General features: G+C 45.7%; 1 long non-coding RNA gene across 1 annotated transcript; it reads left to right on the forward strand.

Moving 5' to 3' along the window:
- Positions 1-35: 35 nt before the first annotated feature.
- On the forward strand, positions 36-11,912 carry LOC139182118 (uncharacterized). Its single transcript, XR_011565683.1, has 2 exons — positions 36-424; positions 10,794-11,912. It is a non-coding gene; the product is annotated as an uncharacterized lncRNA (long non-coding RNA).
- Positions 11,913-15,575: the final 3,663 nt, after the last annotated feature.

Consider the following 15,575-nt stretch of genomic DNA (forward strand, 5'->3'; position numbering starts at 1 on the left):
GCGCCAAAGCGCCGCCAGGGGGCGCCCGGGGAGTGCCGGCTCCGACCCTGCGAGGGGTTTCTGGGAAATGCAGTCTCCGGAGCCAGAGGGGCGGGGCGGGACGGAGAGAAGAGCAGGGACAGAACCTAGAGCTACTGGGAGTTGTAGTTCTTTGTAGGCTTTGACGTGACTGGTGGAGAAAGTTTCCAGACTTCTAGAGCTGAAAGTGAAAGTGAAGTCGCGCAGTCGTGTCCGACTCTTTGCGACCCAGTGGACTGTAGCCTACCAGGCTCTTCCGTCCATGGGATTTTCCAGGCAAGAATACTGGAGTGAGTTGCCATTTCCTTCTCCAGGAGATCTTCCGACTCAGGAATTGAACCCTGGTTTCCCCTATTGTAGGCAGACGTCTGAGCCACCAGGGAAGTCCAAAGGAACCGTTTTTGGGGTGGGTACTTTTTGTTTTCTCCAAAGTTGAAAAATAATTGCTTACATACCCTATTGTTCATAGCTTTCCCATGTTAATTTTGTGGGAAATCCAAGTGATAGTATATTTCTAAATTTAAGTGTATTTTTAATGGCACTAAAACATATACAAAACTGAATCTGAATATTATTCACCCTTAAGAAGGAATGAAATTCTGGTGTGTGCTATGATATGGGTTAAATGTGAAGACATTGTGCTAAGTGAGATAAGCCAGACATAGAAGGTCAAATATTTAATAGTCCTGCTTATATGAAGTACCTACAGCAGTCAGATTCATGGAGCTAAAATGTGGTTCTATCAGAACAGTGTTGTCAGGGGCTGAGGGGAGTGGGGATTTGTTGCTCAACAGATACAGTTTCAGTATTTGTTGTTCAGTCGCTCAGTCGTGTCCGACTCTTTATGACCCCATGGACTGCAGCATGCCAGGCTTCCCTGTCCATCACCATCTCCCGGAGCTTGCTCATACTCATGACTATTGAGTCAGTGATGCCATCCAACCATCTCATCATCTGTTGTCCCCTTCTCCTCCTGCTTCAATCTTTCCCAGCATCTGCTAAGTCACTTCAGTCGTGTCCGACTCTGTGTGACCCCATAGACGGCAGCCCACCAGGCTCTGCCATCCCTGGGATTCTCCAGGCAAGAACACTGGAGTGGGTTGCCATTTCCTTCTCCAATGCATGAAAGAGAAAAGTGAAAGGGAAGTATCTCAGTCGTGTCTGACTCTTCTAGACCCCATGGACTGAAGCCTACCAGGCTCCTCCGTCCATGGGATTTTCCAGGCACGAGTACTGAAGTGGGTTGCCATCGCCTTCTCCTTCCCAGCATCAGGGTCTTTCTAATGAGTCAACTCTTTGCATCAGGTGGCCAAAGCATTGGAGCTTCAGCATTAGTCCTTCCAATGAATGTTCGGGATTGATTTCCTTTAAGATTGACTGGTTTGATCTCCTTGCAGTCCAAGGGACTCGCAAGAGTCTTCTCCAACACCACAGTTCAAAAGCACATCAATTCTTTGGAGCCCAGCCTTCTTTATGGTCCAACTCTCACATCCATCCATGACTATTGGAAAAACCATAGCTTTGACTAGACAGACCTTTGTTGGCAAAGTAATGTCTCTGCTTTTTAATATGCTGCCTAGGTTTGTCATAGCTTTTAGTTGTAGAGATGAGTAGTGGTGACAGTTTCACAATAATGTGAGTTTACTCAGTGTCACTGAACCTTACACTTAAAAATGATTAAAGTGCTAATTTTTATGTAATACATATTTTGCCACAGGGAAAAAATTTTAACCTGCATGTTTCCATATTTTTATTTTTTTCTACCCTCAAAAAGTTTCCTTACTTTTGTTTTTCATGGCTTTCCAGAGAGTTTACATCTCTTGTTGAACTCTCAACAAGAGGCACAGCCCTCTCTCTCTAAAATCCTAATGTGTTCCAGTGGCTCACAAAAAAATGGGCATCAAAATATTCATTCTTGAGATTTGATGAAATACAGTTCCTATTTTAAGGCAAGAAAACTGCTTGGGAATTCCCCAGTGGTACAGTGGTTAGGATTGTGTGCTTTCACTGCCAAGGACCTGGGTTTAATCCCTGGCCTAGGAATTAAGATCCTGAAAGTCTTTTTTTGTCCACGTCTCATGGCGTGCCAGATTTTAGTTCCCTGTTATTGTTGTTACTCAGTTGTGTCTGACTCTTTGTGACCCCGTGGTCTAAAGCACAGGCTCCTCTGTCCTTCACTATTTCCGGGAATTTGCTCAAATTCATGTCCATTGAGTTGGTGATGCTATTTAACCATCTCATCTTCTGCCGCCCCCTTCTCCTTTTGTCTTCAGTCTTTTTCAGCATCAGGATCTTGTCCAATGAGTTAGCTCTTGGCATCAGGCGGCCAAAGTATTGGAGCTTCGACTTTAGCATCAGTCCTTCCAATGAATATTCAAGGTTGATTTCCTTGAATCTGGTTTGATCTCTTTGCAGTCCAAAGGACTCTCAAGTCTTTTCCAGTACTACAATTCAAAAACATCTTTTCTTCAGCACTCAACCTTCCTTATGGTCCAACTCTTACAGTCATGTGTTTCCCAGGTGGTGCTTGTGGTAAAGAATCTGCCTGCCAATACAGGAGATGTGGGAGCCATGGGTTTGCTCCCTGGGTCAGGAAGATCCATGGAGGAGGGAATGGCTACCCATTCCAGTATTCTTGCCTGGAGAATTCCATGGACATGGACAGAGGAGCCTGGCAGGCTACAGTCCATGTGGTTCTAAAGAGTCAGACATGACTGAGCAACTAACATTTTCACTTTAGTTCTCTGACCAGGGATCAAACCGGTACCCTCTGCAGTGGAAGCACAAAGTCTTAACTGCTGGACACCAGGGAAGTCCAGTGGCCTCTTCTCTTCCCTCTTGTGTTCAGTCTGTGTCTGCATTATGAGTTAACCAGATCTTTACCATGTCAGAAATAGCTGCTCAACCATACATTTTTTGTCTTCTGACACCAGCCTTGTAATTCCTTAGAAGATTACATTTCTTTCTCAGTCCTGTAAGGCATTAGAATGACTCACCACTCACCTTATGCATGCAGATATCTTTGGCAAACTTTATGTGCAATACCAATATATTATTCCCTTAAAGCTAGCGATTGCAGTAGGACAGACTAAGTCAGATGACCTGCAGAGATGCCTAATGAAAGTTCTTAGCTTAAATGCTTACTTATGACCTAATTAATATTACTAGCTATCTTACTTGTATTCTGCCTATTTTACAAGATTACTGTTTATTCCATTACCAAATGTGTGACTAAGCTGCCAATGAAAATAGTGACAACTAGGCAACTTGAAACAATTGACCAAATATATACTTCTATAAGATAAAAAAATTGTAAAAAAAAATCAAAAATAGTATAGCATAACTCTCTATATGAAAGAAACAAGAGGGAAACATTATCTAGGCCATAACAGACTAGTAAGACAGATGGTCCAGAGGCTTTTGGATACTGTTAACAGGGGCCTAGTCCAGTAACAGCACCTTGACTGGCCCATCAGTGAATTCCTTGCCTGACTTGGGAATGAACAGCCTTCTTTATGGTCCAACTCTCACATCCATACATGACTACTGAAAAAACCATAACTATACGCACCTTCGTCAGAGAAGGCAATGGCAACCCACTCCAGTACTCTTGCCTGGAAAATACCATGGACGGAGGAGCCTGGTAGGCTGTAGTCCATGGGGTCACGAAGAGTTGGACACTTACTGAGCGACTTCACTTTTACTTTCATGCATTGGAGAAGGAAATGGCAATCCACTCCAGTGCTCTTGCCTGGAGAATCCCAGGGATGGCGGAGCCTGGTGGGCTGCCGTCTGTGGGGTTGCACAGAGTCGGACACGACTGAAGTGACTTCGCATCAGCAGCAGCAGCATATGCACCTTTGTAGAGGACTGGAAAATAAAGGATGTTGCCCACTACCCAGTTCTATAAGAATAAGTCATTAGCCACTGCTGTCAGAGACCTACAGTACATCCAGAAAGGAATTCAGGATAAGGATGAGGTATTTTGTACTCTGGGAAAACTGGGAGAACTGGCCCTTAGTTCCAAATTTTCAGGAGAAAATTTTATGAACTCAGTTTCTTGCATCTTCCCCTAGTTAGACAAGTACTAAAACTGTACCCCTTGGTCAAAAATCACATAAGTTCTAGCCTTCCCCCTTAGCTCTTTGGAACAGTCCTCAGAGCTTTCTGAAAGACTGTCTCCACCTTACAATTCCTAGATGGGTTCGAATAAAATTTTCCAGTTCTTTCTTAGATTGACTGTTGATTAATTTGTTTTTATTGACAACTTCATCCTCAGGAATTGCTATTGCTAAGTCGCTTCAGTCGTGTCTGACTCTGTGTGATCCCATAGATGGCAGCCCACCAAGCTCCCCTGTCCCTGGGATTCTCCAGGCATGAACACTGGAGTGGGTTGCCATTTCCTTCTCCACATCCTCAGGAATAAAGGTGTTTAAATCACTGTGGGAGAGTGGTGGTCAGCAGCTGCAAACCTGAGACCCAAACCATGGCAACTTTTAAAACCTAGCACAGTTTTTGCTGTTCTTTGTGTTCGTTTCTCTGTATTGTTCCCTCTAGTGATTAAAGGTGAAGCTCTCAGGAGAGGCTGGGGTCTTATTTTGGGAGTAAGCAGCAAAGCAGTGGGTAGCTAGGGCAACAACAGCCAGCTTTCAGTAAAGGAAGCCCAGGGGATAAAGCAGCGTGAGTGTTGAAGAGGAAAGGAAAAAAAGTCAAGTCCTTGGGTCCGGTGCTAGGGACAGAGAACAGGGGCTGGCCTTGGCTGGAAAAGAGGTGGATGGCCCATGTCTAGACAGGAAGCCCCCAAGTTAGGCCACGGTCCTTTCAAAGATACGTCTTCAAAGTAATGTCTCCAGATTGAGAAGACAGAACAAAAAACTCTGGGACACTAGGTAAATTAGAATTTCAGATAAACAACAAATAAATTTTGTAATATAACTATCTTATCTAGTAATTCTACTTCAAAGGCTGGTTCTCTGAGGAAAGTCACTCTGTTTTATTTTCATGCTTTCTTTTTCATTCCTTATCACCTTGAGTTAGCAATTTTTTTTTTTTTGAGTTAGCTGTTATATCTCATGAGGACATTGTAATCAACCTCCTGACTGATCTTCTTGCTTCTAGTCTCTCTACCTTCCAGGTCAGCCTGCACTCTAAAATATCAGTCAGATTACATAATAAGCCTGCTCAGGGAAAATAAGTGCTGAAAGGGACTTTAGAATCCATGTTTTCTTAATTCCTTGGACAGCTCTGTGAAGGAGACTGGGCAAGAGTCTTCCAGAAACCCTGACGTTTGATAACAGGTTGAAAGCTGGTGCTGGTTCAATTATTCATCTTCTAAACACTTATCAAATTCCAGGGATAGTGGCACTCAGTTCTCCCCTCAAACCGCACTTCTCCCCGCCTGTGCCCGCGTCACAGTGGTGATCTCCTAGTCCTTGGCTTTCCCCCAGAGGCTGAAGGAAACGCAAGTCATAAAAATGCCCCGTTTCTTCTGTTCCTGAGCTCCCAGCCCCTTGTTGCTCAGTCGCTCAGTCGTGTCTGACTCCTTGTGACCCCACGGACTGCAGCACACCAGGCTTCCTGTCCTTCACCATCTCCTGGGGCTTGCTCAGATTCATGTCCATTGAGTCCGTGATGCCATCCAACCATCCTCTGTCGTCCCCTTCTCCTCCTGCCTTCAATCTTTCCCAGCTTCGGGGTCTTTTCCAATGAGTCAGCTCTTCGCATCACGTGGCCAAAGTATTGGAGCGTAAACTTCAGCGTCCGTCCTTCCAATGAATATTCAGGGTTGATTTCCTTTAGGATTGACTTGAATCCTAAAGAACTGGCTTTCCTTTCGGATTGGTTTGAACTTGCATCCGTGGACAGTGCTTAGGTTGCCTTGTCCCCTCTTGCTGGATAGCTGCAGATGGTTCTGGGGGTACGTCCATAAGAAATCTCTGCACCAGGCTATGCTGAGTGCTGCTGTGGCTCAGGCAGTACAGCTGTTGTCAAATCCAAGTTTGTGTGCCTGATGAACAGTGAGGCTGAAACTTCACAAGTTTGGGAGTTTATTGCAGGGCCATGCAAGAAGAACAGGATGGCTCATTCTCAAAAGACCTGAACTTCCCAAAGGGTCTCAGGGAAGAGTTTTTAAGGAGAAGGTGGGTGAAGGGAGTTTTGGGTTGTGCACAGTTCTCTGATTGGTTGATCATGAGGTAATAGGGTAGTGTCTCAGGGGTTAATATATCAGTCATCATGCTCTAGTTGGTCTTGTGACTACAGTCTCATAGTCATCAAGCAATTAATTTTTTCCATTTGGTGGGAATCTTGGCATCTGTAAAACAGCTCAGGAAATTTCCATCAGATACTTTTATCTAGGCATTTTAGGGAGAAACTTAAGATTCTGTGATTACCATATGGCTGATTTACTGTTTAAATTCTTACCAGTTCTCCTGGCCCAACTCTTTTCACTCAATTCTTTTTTTTTTTTTTTTTTTTTAATGTTTAGAGTTGTTGTACTATTTATTTATTTATTTTGGCCATGCTACATGGATTGCAAGATCTTAGTTCCCTCACCAGGGATTGAACTTGTGCCCTTGGCATTAAAAGCACAGAGTCCTAAGGAATTGCCTGCCAGGGAATTCCTTCACTCAATTCTTGAGCCAGGATTTTGTGACCCAGGATTTTGTGACTGGGAGACTACAACTTTTACAAGGAAGAGGCAGGCAGAGGAATTAGTGGGCGGGGTCTGGCAAAAGTAGGTCCTACGGGATCTTATTTTATTGTTCATTACAGTGTCCTCTTCCTGGCAAGCTCAGGCTTCAGTAGCTGTGGAACCTGGGCTATAGAACCCAGGACACCTGCATGTAAATAAAATGTTTTTCTATCATAGGCATTGTTGTATGCTAGTTTTAAAAATCAGTCCAGTTGTTGGGTGTGTGGTCAGTTACCTTCCCAGGTGGTTCAGTAGGTAAAGAATCTGCCTGCAATGCAGTAGACTTGGGTTCAATCCCTGGGTCAGGAAGATCCCCAGGAGGAGGGCATGGCAACCCATTCCAGTATTCTTGCCTGGAGAATCCCATGGAGAGAGGAGCCTGGCAGAATACAATCCATAGGGATGCAAAGAATCACACATGACTGAAGCGACTGAGCACAAGCATGGGCTCGAGAGCACAGGCTCAGTAGCTGTCATCTGCACGGGCTTAGTTCCCTGCAGCATGTGGGATCTTCTTGGATCAGGGATCGAACCTGTGATCGACCTGGGATAGAATCTCCTGCATTGGCAGGCGGATTCTTTACTGCTGAGCCACCAGGGAAGCCCTAGCACTTTTCTATGTATGAAAAGAAGCAAGAGTCTGGGCTTGTTCAAATAATTCCTTTGAGGGACTTCCCAGCAGACCAGTGGTTACGACTCTGCACTTCTACTGCAGGGAGCATGGGTTCCATTCCTGGTTGGGGAACTAAGATACCATGGGGCAGGAGGGCAGTCAAAAAACAAAAAAAGGTGTAAACTATTCCCATGCTCTTTCGTTATCAAAGGATAGGGCCAATATCCTGTTTTTCTCCATCCCGAATCCCCTCACCGTGCATCCTTGGGGCAGCTGCAGTGGCTGAGAGCTCGATGGCTAGCCTCAACATCACTTGCTTACTGAAAAGGCAGGGCATTCTTGGTCCACAGCAGGTTAAGGGCTGTCCTATAAATGCCACCAGCAACCCCCACCCAAATCTTTCCACTTTAGACACCAGCCTCCAGGCTAGCTCAGGCTTACCTATGCTTTTGCCAGACTGGCTCTAAGTCAGAGATTCCCATGACCCGCTCCTGGCGAAACTCAGATTTGGCTGCTTGCCACTCAAAAGCCAACATTGGAGACAAGTGATGGTAGGAATGGAAAGCTTGCTTTATTTTGGTGGCTGGCAACTTGGGGAGATGGCGAACTCGCATCCAAGAACTAACTCGGAGGATTCTGGTTTGACCGTGAAGGTTTTTAAAGGGAAAATCGTTTGGGGAGGGGTTCGGAGTCTTCATTCTGCTGTGTGTGGACTTTCTTCTAATTGCTTGGTGGTGGTAGTGCGGTGTTCCTAGAATCTTGTGCTCAGCTTGAAGTCCCCATTCTCCACTTGGATGGGGGCCTTAGTTCCTGCTGAAAAACTCAAACGTATTTTGTTGGAAAGAGTGTGAAGCTTCCACGCCCTCTCCAGGCATGACATTCTCCCCAAATCTCCATGTGCTCATCAGCTGTAAACTCTTAGAACCAAGAGAGCTTCTGGTTTTTAGGAAAATTTCAGTACATACACATGAATCATCGGCCTTTGGTGATTAATAGGCAACCTCCAGCCCTTCTCCCTTCCATGGAGGCTGGGGAGTGGGACTGAAAGTCCCATCCCTCTAATTACCAGGTTGGTTCTCCTGGTAACCAACCACTATCCTTTTGTTGTTCAGTCGCTCAGTTGTATCTGATTCTTTTCTACCTCAGGGACTGCAGCACGTCTGGCTTCCCTGTCCAGTCGAAACCACTTCATTAACAAAACTCAATCTCCAGCCCATCTCCCCTCCCCAGAGGTCTGGGGAAGGGAATGAAAGTTCCAAGGTTTTAATGATTTGACTGATTGCCCTGGCAACCAGCCCCAGTCCACCCCCTTAGACTTTCAAAAAGCCACCTATTTAACATAAAAAAAAGACATCTTTATTAGTCTTTGTTGTTGTTTTTCAGTCCCTCAGTTGTGTCCAGCTTCCCTGTCCTTCACCATCTCCTGGAGCTTGCTCAAACTCATGTCCATCGAGTCAGTGCTGCCATCCAGGCACCGCATCCTCTGTCATCCCCTTCTCCTCCTGCCTGCAATCTTTCCCAGCATCAGGGTCTCTTCTAATGGGTTGGCTCTTCTCATCAGGTGGCGAAAGTATTGGAGTTTCAGCTTCAGCATCAGTCCTTCCAGTGAATATTCAGGACTGGTTTGATCTCCTTGCAGTCCAAGTGTTTTCTCCAACACCACAGTTCAAAAGCACCAGTTCTTCAGTGTTCAGCCTTCTTTACGGTCCAACTCTCACATCCATACATGACTACTGGAAAAACCATAGCTTTGACTAGATGGACCTTTGTCAGCAAAGTGATGTCTCTGCTTTTTAATATGCTGACTAGGTTGGTCATAGCTTTTCTTCCAAGGAGCGTCTTTTAATTTCACGGCTGAAGTCACCATCTGCAGTGATTTTGGAGCCCAAGAAAATATAGTCTCTCACTGTTTCCATTCTTTCCCCATCTATTGGCCATGAAGTGATGGGACCGGATGCCATGATCTTAGTTTTCTTAATGTTGAGTTTTAAGCCAACTTTTTTACTCTCCTCTTTTACTTTCATCAAGAGGCTCTTTAGTTCTTTCCTTTCTGCCTAAGGGTGGTATCATCTGCATATCTGAGGTTATTGATATTTCTCCTGGCAGTTTTGATTCCAGCTTGTGCTTCATCCAGCCCGGCATTTTGTATGATGTACTCTGCATATATAAACAGGGTGACAATATCCAGCCTCGAAGTACTCCTTTCCCAATTTGGAACCAGCCCATTGTTCCGTGTCCAGTTCTAACTGTTGCTTCTTGACCTTTATACAGGTTTCTCAGAAGGCAGGTAAGGTGGTCTGGTATTCCCATCTCTTTAAGAATTTTCCACTATTTGTTGTGATCCACACAGTCAAAAGCTTTATCATCGTCACAGGAAATACTAAGGACTTTAGGATCTTGTGGCAGGAACTGGGACTGATGACCAAATATATAATATTTTTTGTGTAAATTCCATCATAGCACTCTTGTTTAGTTGCTAAGTCATGTCCAACTCTTGCAGGACCAAATGGACAAGAAGCAAAAGTTAGAACTGGACATGAAACAATGGACTAGCTCAAAATTGGGAAAGGAGTATGACGAAGCTTTTCATACTGTTCATGAGATTTTCGAGAATAGCTATGACAAACCTAGACAGCATATTAAAAAGCAGGGACATCACTTTGCTGACAAAGGTCCATCTAGTCAAATCTATGATTTTTTTCAGTGGTCATGTATGGATGTGAGAGTTGGACCATAAAGAATGCTGAGCACTGAAGAACTGGTGCTTTTGAACTGTGGTGTTGGAGAAGATTCTTGAGAGTCCCTTGGACTGCAAGGAGATCCAACCAGTCAATCCTAAAGGAAATCAGTTCTGAATATTCTTTGGAAGGATTGATGCTGAAGCTGAAACTCCAATACTCTGGCCACCTGATGAGAAGAACCAACTCATCAGGTTCATGATGATGCTGGGAAAGATTGAAGGAGGGAGGAGAAGGGGAGGTCAGAGGATGAGAAGGTTGGATGGCATCACTGACTCATCACTTGCTCATGAGTTTGAGCAAGCTCTGGGAGTTGGTGATGGACATGGAAGCCTGGCATGCTGCAGTCCATGGGGTCGAAATGAGTAGGACAGGACTGAGTGGCCTAACACATACTCTTACCCCCACTACCCGCATCCAAGCTCGCTCTGCTTGCTGATAAATCTGAGAGACTAGGGGTTAAGACAAGGAAGGGACTTTATCTGGGGAACTGACTGAGAAGATGGGAGGCTAGGGCCTCAAAATAACCATCTTGTCGAGGTCTGGATGCCAGGATCTTTTGTAGACTTAGAGAGAAAGAAGCAAAGTCAAAGAGAGAAGGCAAGTCAAAGGCAGAAGAGAGAGGGAGAGGCAGTGGGGAAGTAAAGTGAAAGGGTCTTCAGTCTTGCAAAACATCTCCAAGGGCATGACCAGTTTATGGAAGGGCTGTGTTAATCTCTTCTGTTCACAGGTGGGCAAGGTCAGATTAAGAAGAGGTGGCAAGAATACACAGAAGAACTATATAAAAAAGATCATGACCCAGATAACCACAATCACTCAAGGTGATCACTCACCTAGAGCCAGACATCCTGGAATGTGAAGTCAAGTGGGCCTTAGGAAGCATCACTATGAACAAAGCTGTGGAGGTGATGGAATTCCAATTGAGCTATTTCAAATCCTAAAAGATGATACTGTTAAAGTGCTACAGTCAATATGCCAGCAAATTTGGAAAACTCAGCAGTGGCCACAGGACTGGAAAAGGTGTTTTCATTCCAATCCCAGAGAAAGGCAATGCCAAAGAATGTTCAAGCTACCACACAATTGCACTCATCTCACACGCTAGGAAAGTAATGCTCAAAATTCTCCAAGCCAGGCTTCAACGGTATGCGAACCATGAACTTCCAGATGTTCAAGCTGGTTTTAGAAAAGGCAGAGGAACCAGAGATCAAATTGCCAACATTGCTTGGATCATTAAAAAAACAAGAGTTCCAGAAAAACATCTACTTCTGCTTTACTGACTACACCAAAGTCTTTGACTGGGTGGATCACAACAAACTGTGAAAAATTCTTCAAGAGATGGGAATACTGAAGGAGGAAACAGACAGAGCTGGTCTCCATCTTAGGCCAGGCTGCGAACATTAGGCTACACGCATGGTCAGCCTCCCAGTGGACTCTGAACTTGGTGCCCGGTGTCTATAGAAATGGCATAACAATGGAAAACCAGACCCCCCCCTCCCCCCATAAAAGAGCCTCAGGACTTGTACTTGGACTTTCTGTTGCCTAAAAGAATATGCTAATTATCTCTGTAACAGAAGAAAGTGGTAAATTCCATTATGTTTATTGGGATATGACCACAGGCCTATTGATAAATGTCCACTGTTTATCTAGTCTTGTGACACATGAATCATGGGTTAACTTTGATTGTATCTCTCTCTTACCTTGTCCAGACTAGTTTCAAGGAATTTGGGGAGGTGGGTTTGAGCAAATACACTTAGGGTGTGGAAGGTTTTCACAAAAACTGGTTGGGGTCCTTGGCTAAGAGGAGACTCTGCCTTGGGCCCGCCGGTGTAATAAACTGCACTCCACTATCTGCATTGTCCTTCTGAGTGAGTTTGTTTCCTGGAACGGATGGCTACAACACAGCCATGAAATTAAAAGACACTTGCTCCTTAGAAGAAAAGCTATGACCAACCTAGACAGCATATTAAAAAGCAGAGATATCACTTTGCTGACAAAGGTCCATCTAGTCAAAGTTTTGGTTTTTCCAGTAGTCATGTATGGATGTGAGATTTGGACTATACTTGAGAGTCCATTGGACAGCAAGAAGATCCAACCAGTCAATCCTAAAGGAAATCAGTCCTGAATATTCATTGGAAGGACTGATGCTGAAGCTGAAACTCCAATACTTTGGCCACCTGTTGTGAAGAACTGACTCATTGGAAAATACTCTGATGTTGGGATAAGATTGAAGGCAGGAGAAGGGGATGACAGAGCATGAGATGGTTGGATGGCATCACTAACTCGATGGACATGAGTTTGAGCAAGCTCTGGGAGTTGGTGATGGCCAGGGAGGCCTGTCGTGCTGCAGTCCATGGGGTCGCAAGGAATTGGACATGACTGGGTGACTGAACTGAAGGTCAAATTCTCTCTCTAGGAGCTGAACAAAGGCCCTTTAGTACACTCAGGCAGAGGGGCAGGGTCCTTTGAGGCAAGCTATTATGTATGATTGTAACAACAAAAGCAATGAAAACCAAGTCAAAGAAGCACTTCCCAACTTGGAGTCAGACTTGGCTTTCTCTCTGCAGCACCCCCTACCACATGTTTCAAAGAATCAATTCTGACTCTATGTTGAAACTATTTCTTTGACTTGCTTTTTGTTTCTGTGGTTATAGTCACACACAGTGTCATGCCTCAGAGGATCCTGCTCCTCTGCCTGAGTGTACTAAAGGGCCTTTGTTCAGCTCATAGAGAGATACTCTGACCCTGCTCACCTGTGAATGGCTACAAAAAGGAGAGATTAACACACCCCTTCTAAAGCCTGACCATTCTAGATCTTTTGCAAGGTTGAAGACTTTCTTACTTTACTTCCTCAGGGCCTTTCCCTCTCTAGTCTGCCTTTTGACTTTAGCTCCTCACAACTTCCATCTTTGGTTCTATAAAAGCCTGGCATCCAGACCCTGACAAGATGGTCATTTTGAGACATTAATCTACCATTTTCTTGGTCAGCCGACTTTCTGATTGAAGTAATATTCCTTGCCTCAACACCTTGTCTCTTGGGTTCGTTGGCCTGTTGTCTGGCGAGCAGAGTGAGTTTGGACTTGGTAACCCATAGATGTGTTTAAATCTTAAACTGAAAGTCACCTTACACTAAAAGGTAAAGAAATCAAACCAAGACTAAAGGGGGAATCAAGAGAATCCTTTAAAGAGGTTTCATGGTACCATAGATACCACAGGTCTACTGGTCTGCTCACACAGTAAGAGGCCCTGTCTGGTGGTTGGTGGTAGATTGCTGCCACCGTCACAGGTCCCAGAGCCATCCTGGGCCTCAGACTCTACCCTTGGGGGGTTGGGGGGGTGGGCGGGGATCATCCTGCCTGGGTGAGTCACTAGAATGGGTATGGTGAGGTCAGAAAGCCCTTTTAGGCAAGAGTGTAGGCCATCCAGCGGCCCCTCAACACCTCTCCCCTTGGCGCTACCAACTAAAAGTTAGAAGCAGAACATGAGTTTGGAGATGTGAGATTTCCTAATTAAGAAGCTAGAGGTGTTGCCTGGAGAAGGTCCAGGATTAGAAAGATGATATACCCCTATTGTGACACCTGTGTCTATATGTGAGTGTTTGGGGGGAACGAGAGGGAGCAGGTGGTAGGTTCTTAAAAGTCCCTAGGGAACTGGAAGATTGGGTGCCCTTGGCCTTCTTCACATTGCCTGGAGAATCAGTGGGAGAGGTAGTGGGAGGCCTGGGGTTGCAGTGGGATGGACAGGAGAGGGGACACAGAGGCCAGGCCAGGCCAGACAAGGTCTCCTCCCAGGTCCCAGCCTCTCTGGGCCCCGTGCCTCCTTCTAGGAGCCTCCCACCAGGCCTGCCCCACTTACAGTGCTGGTCTGGGTGCTGGTCACTGCTGATAGGTGAGTACTGTTGCCCAAAGCTTGGCCTCTCTGTACACTGGTGCCAGTGAATCAAATCCCAGTGTCTTGGGTGAAGCCGAAAACGAAAGCTTTCTTGCTTTGCCAGGCAAAGGGGACCAGTGGGCTTCTGTGTCTCCCCTCCAGAGAACTTGATGAGGGGTTTAATAACTGGAAGGTAAGGTCCCTGACAAGATCAGAGTGTGTGTAGGGCTTGTACTCTCAGGTGGCTGGTCTACTAATCTTGAGCTTTTCTGGTCCCTTTAATCTTGTGTATGCTCAGTCAGGCTCAGTCTCTTTTGTGACCCCATGGACTGTAGTCTGCTAGGCTCTTTCTATCCATTGGATTATCCCGGCAAGAATACTGGAGTCGGTTGCTGTGTCCTCCTCCAGATCTTCCTGACCCAGGGATTGAACTCGAGTCTCCTGCATTGGCAGGTGGATCCTTTACCACTGAGCCACCTGGGAAGCCCCTCTCCCCTCAACTTTAATTATGACTCAGGTGATTTCTTGGCTGTTCCTCCCTTCATTATTAACAACTGTTCGAATATGCCCTTTGGAACGCAAGGGAGGTCATGGAGTCTTGCCTATTAAATGGGCAGAAATGCCTCCATGCCTGGGAGCCCCACAGGCCGCTGCTCAGTTTCAGTACACCTGATGAGGCTCCAGGGTCCTGGGGACAGGAGAAAGGGGCTGCCACTTGGGCTGATGGGGGCTGGAGCCCTTCCTCTGCCAGCCCCTCTTGCCTGGACACTTAGTTCTTCCCAGGGTATGAGGCCAAGGGGAGTGGGTACCTGTGGTGAAGGTTGGCTTGGGCAGCAGCACTTCCAGTGGCTTTAGCTCAGGCATGGGGTCATATGAGGGAACTAGTGAGACAGCAAGAGCAGGCCAGGAAGAGGAGTATGTCTCATTCCTTCTCCTCAGTGGTTGCTCAGGTCACCCCTGACTCCTCTGTGACAGGAATCCCAGACATCAGATAACTGCTGAGGATGTGGCTGGTCCAGGTTCAGACCAGCTTTTTTTTTGACTAACCCATCAGTTTTCTCGACTCCATGGTCTTCCTCCCTTTAGCCCATTTTCATATTCCACCATTCTGTGTAAATCACCCCATGGCACTCTCTGGCTTAAATTCAATGACTTCCCATCACCCAAATTACAAAGCCAAAGGTATTTAGCAAGACAATTATGCTCCAGGCTACTCAATCTGGTCAGTTGTGTCTCCCACCCTACTATGAAGGACTGCTGAATGCCTTCCCGGGCATACATCTGAGACCTCTGTACCTTTTTTTATTGTTCTCTCCTTCAAATATTCTTCCCCCGTCTCTGTAAAACTTTCTCTTGAGTTTAATGATCCATCATCAGTCTCTTCTCTGTACTCTCAGTGCCTAACAAATGATGTGTTCGTGTCTGTAAGTCCTTGGCAGATGGTGGATGAATGAGGAAAAGGCTGACCCGGGAGCTAGGCTGACTCCACCTAGGCACTCATTAAGACGGAGTTTGGCAGAAGTGGGAATAGGTCTCAAGGAGATTTGGAACTGCAGTGAGCAACAGGTGGGATTGCAGGGCCCATGACTGGCAGGGAAGCTCCTTTACTCACACTGGACATTCTTTCAAGGTAGGAGGAGAAAAA

The sequence above is a fragment of the Bos indicus genome, chromosome 3 (genome assembly GCF_029378745.1).
Source record: "Bos indicus isolate NIAB-ARS_2022 breed Sahiwal x Tharparkar chromosome 3, NIAB-ARS_B.indTharparkar_mat_pri_1.0, whole genome shotgun sequence".
Lineage (NCBI taxonomy): Eukaryota > Metazoa > Chordata > Mammalia > Artiodactyla > Bovidae > Bos > Bos indicus.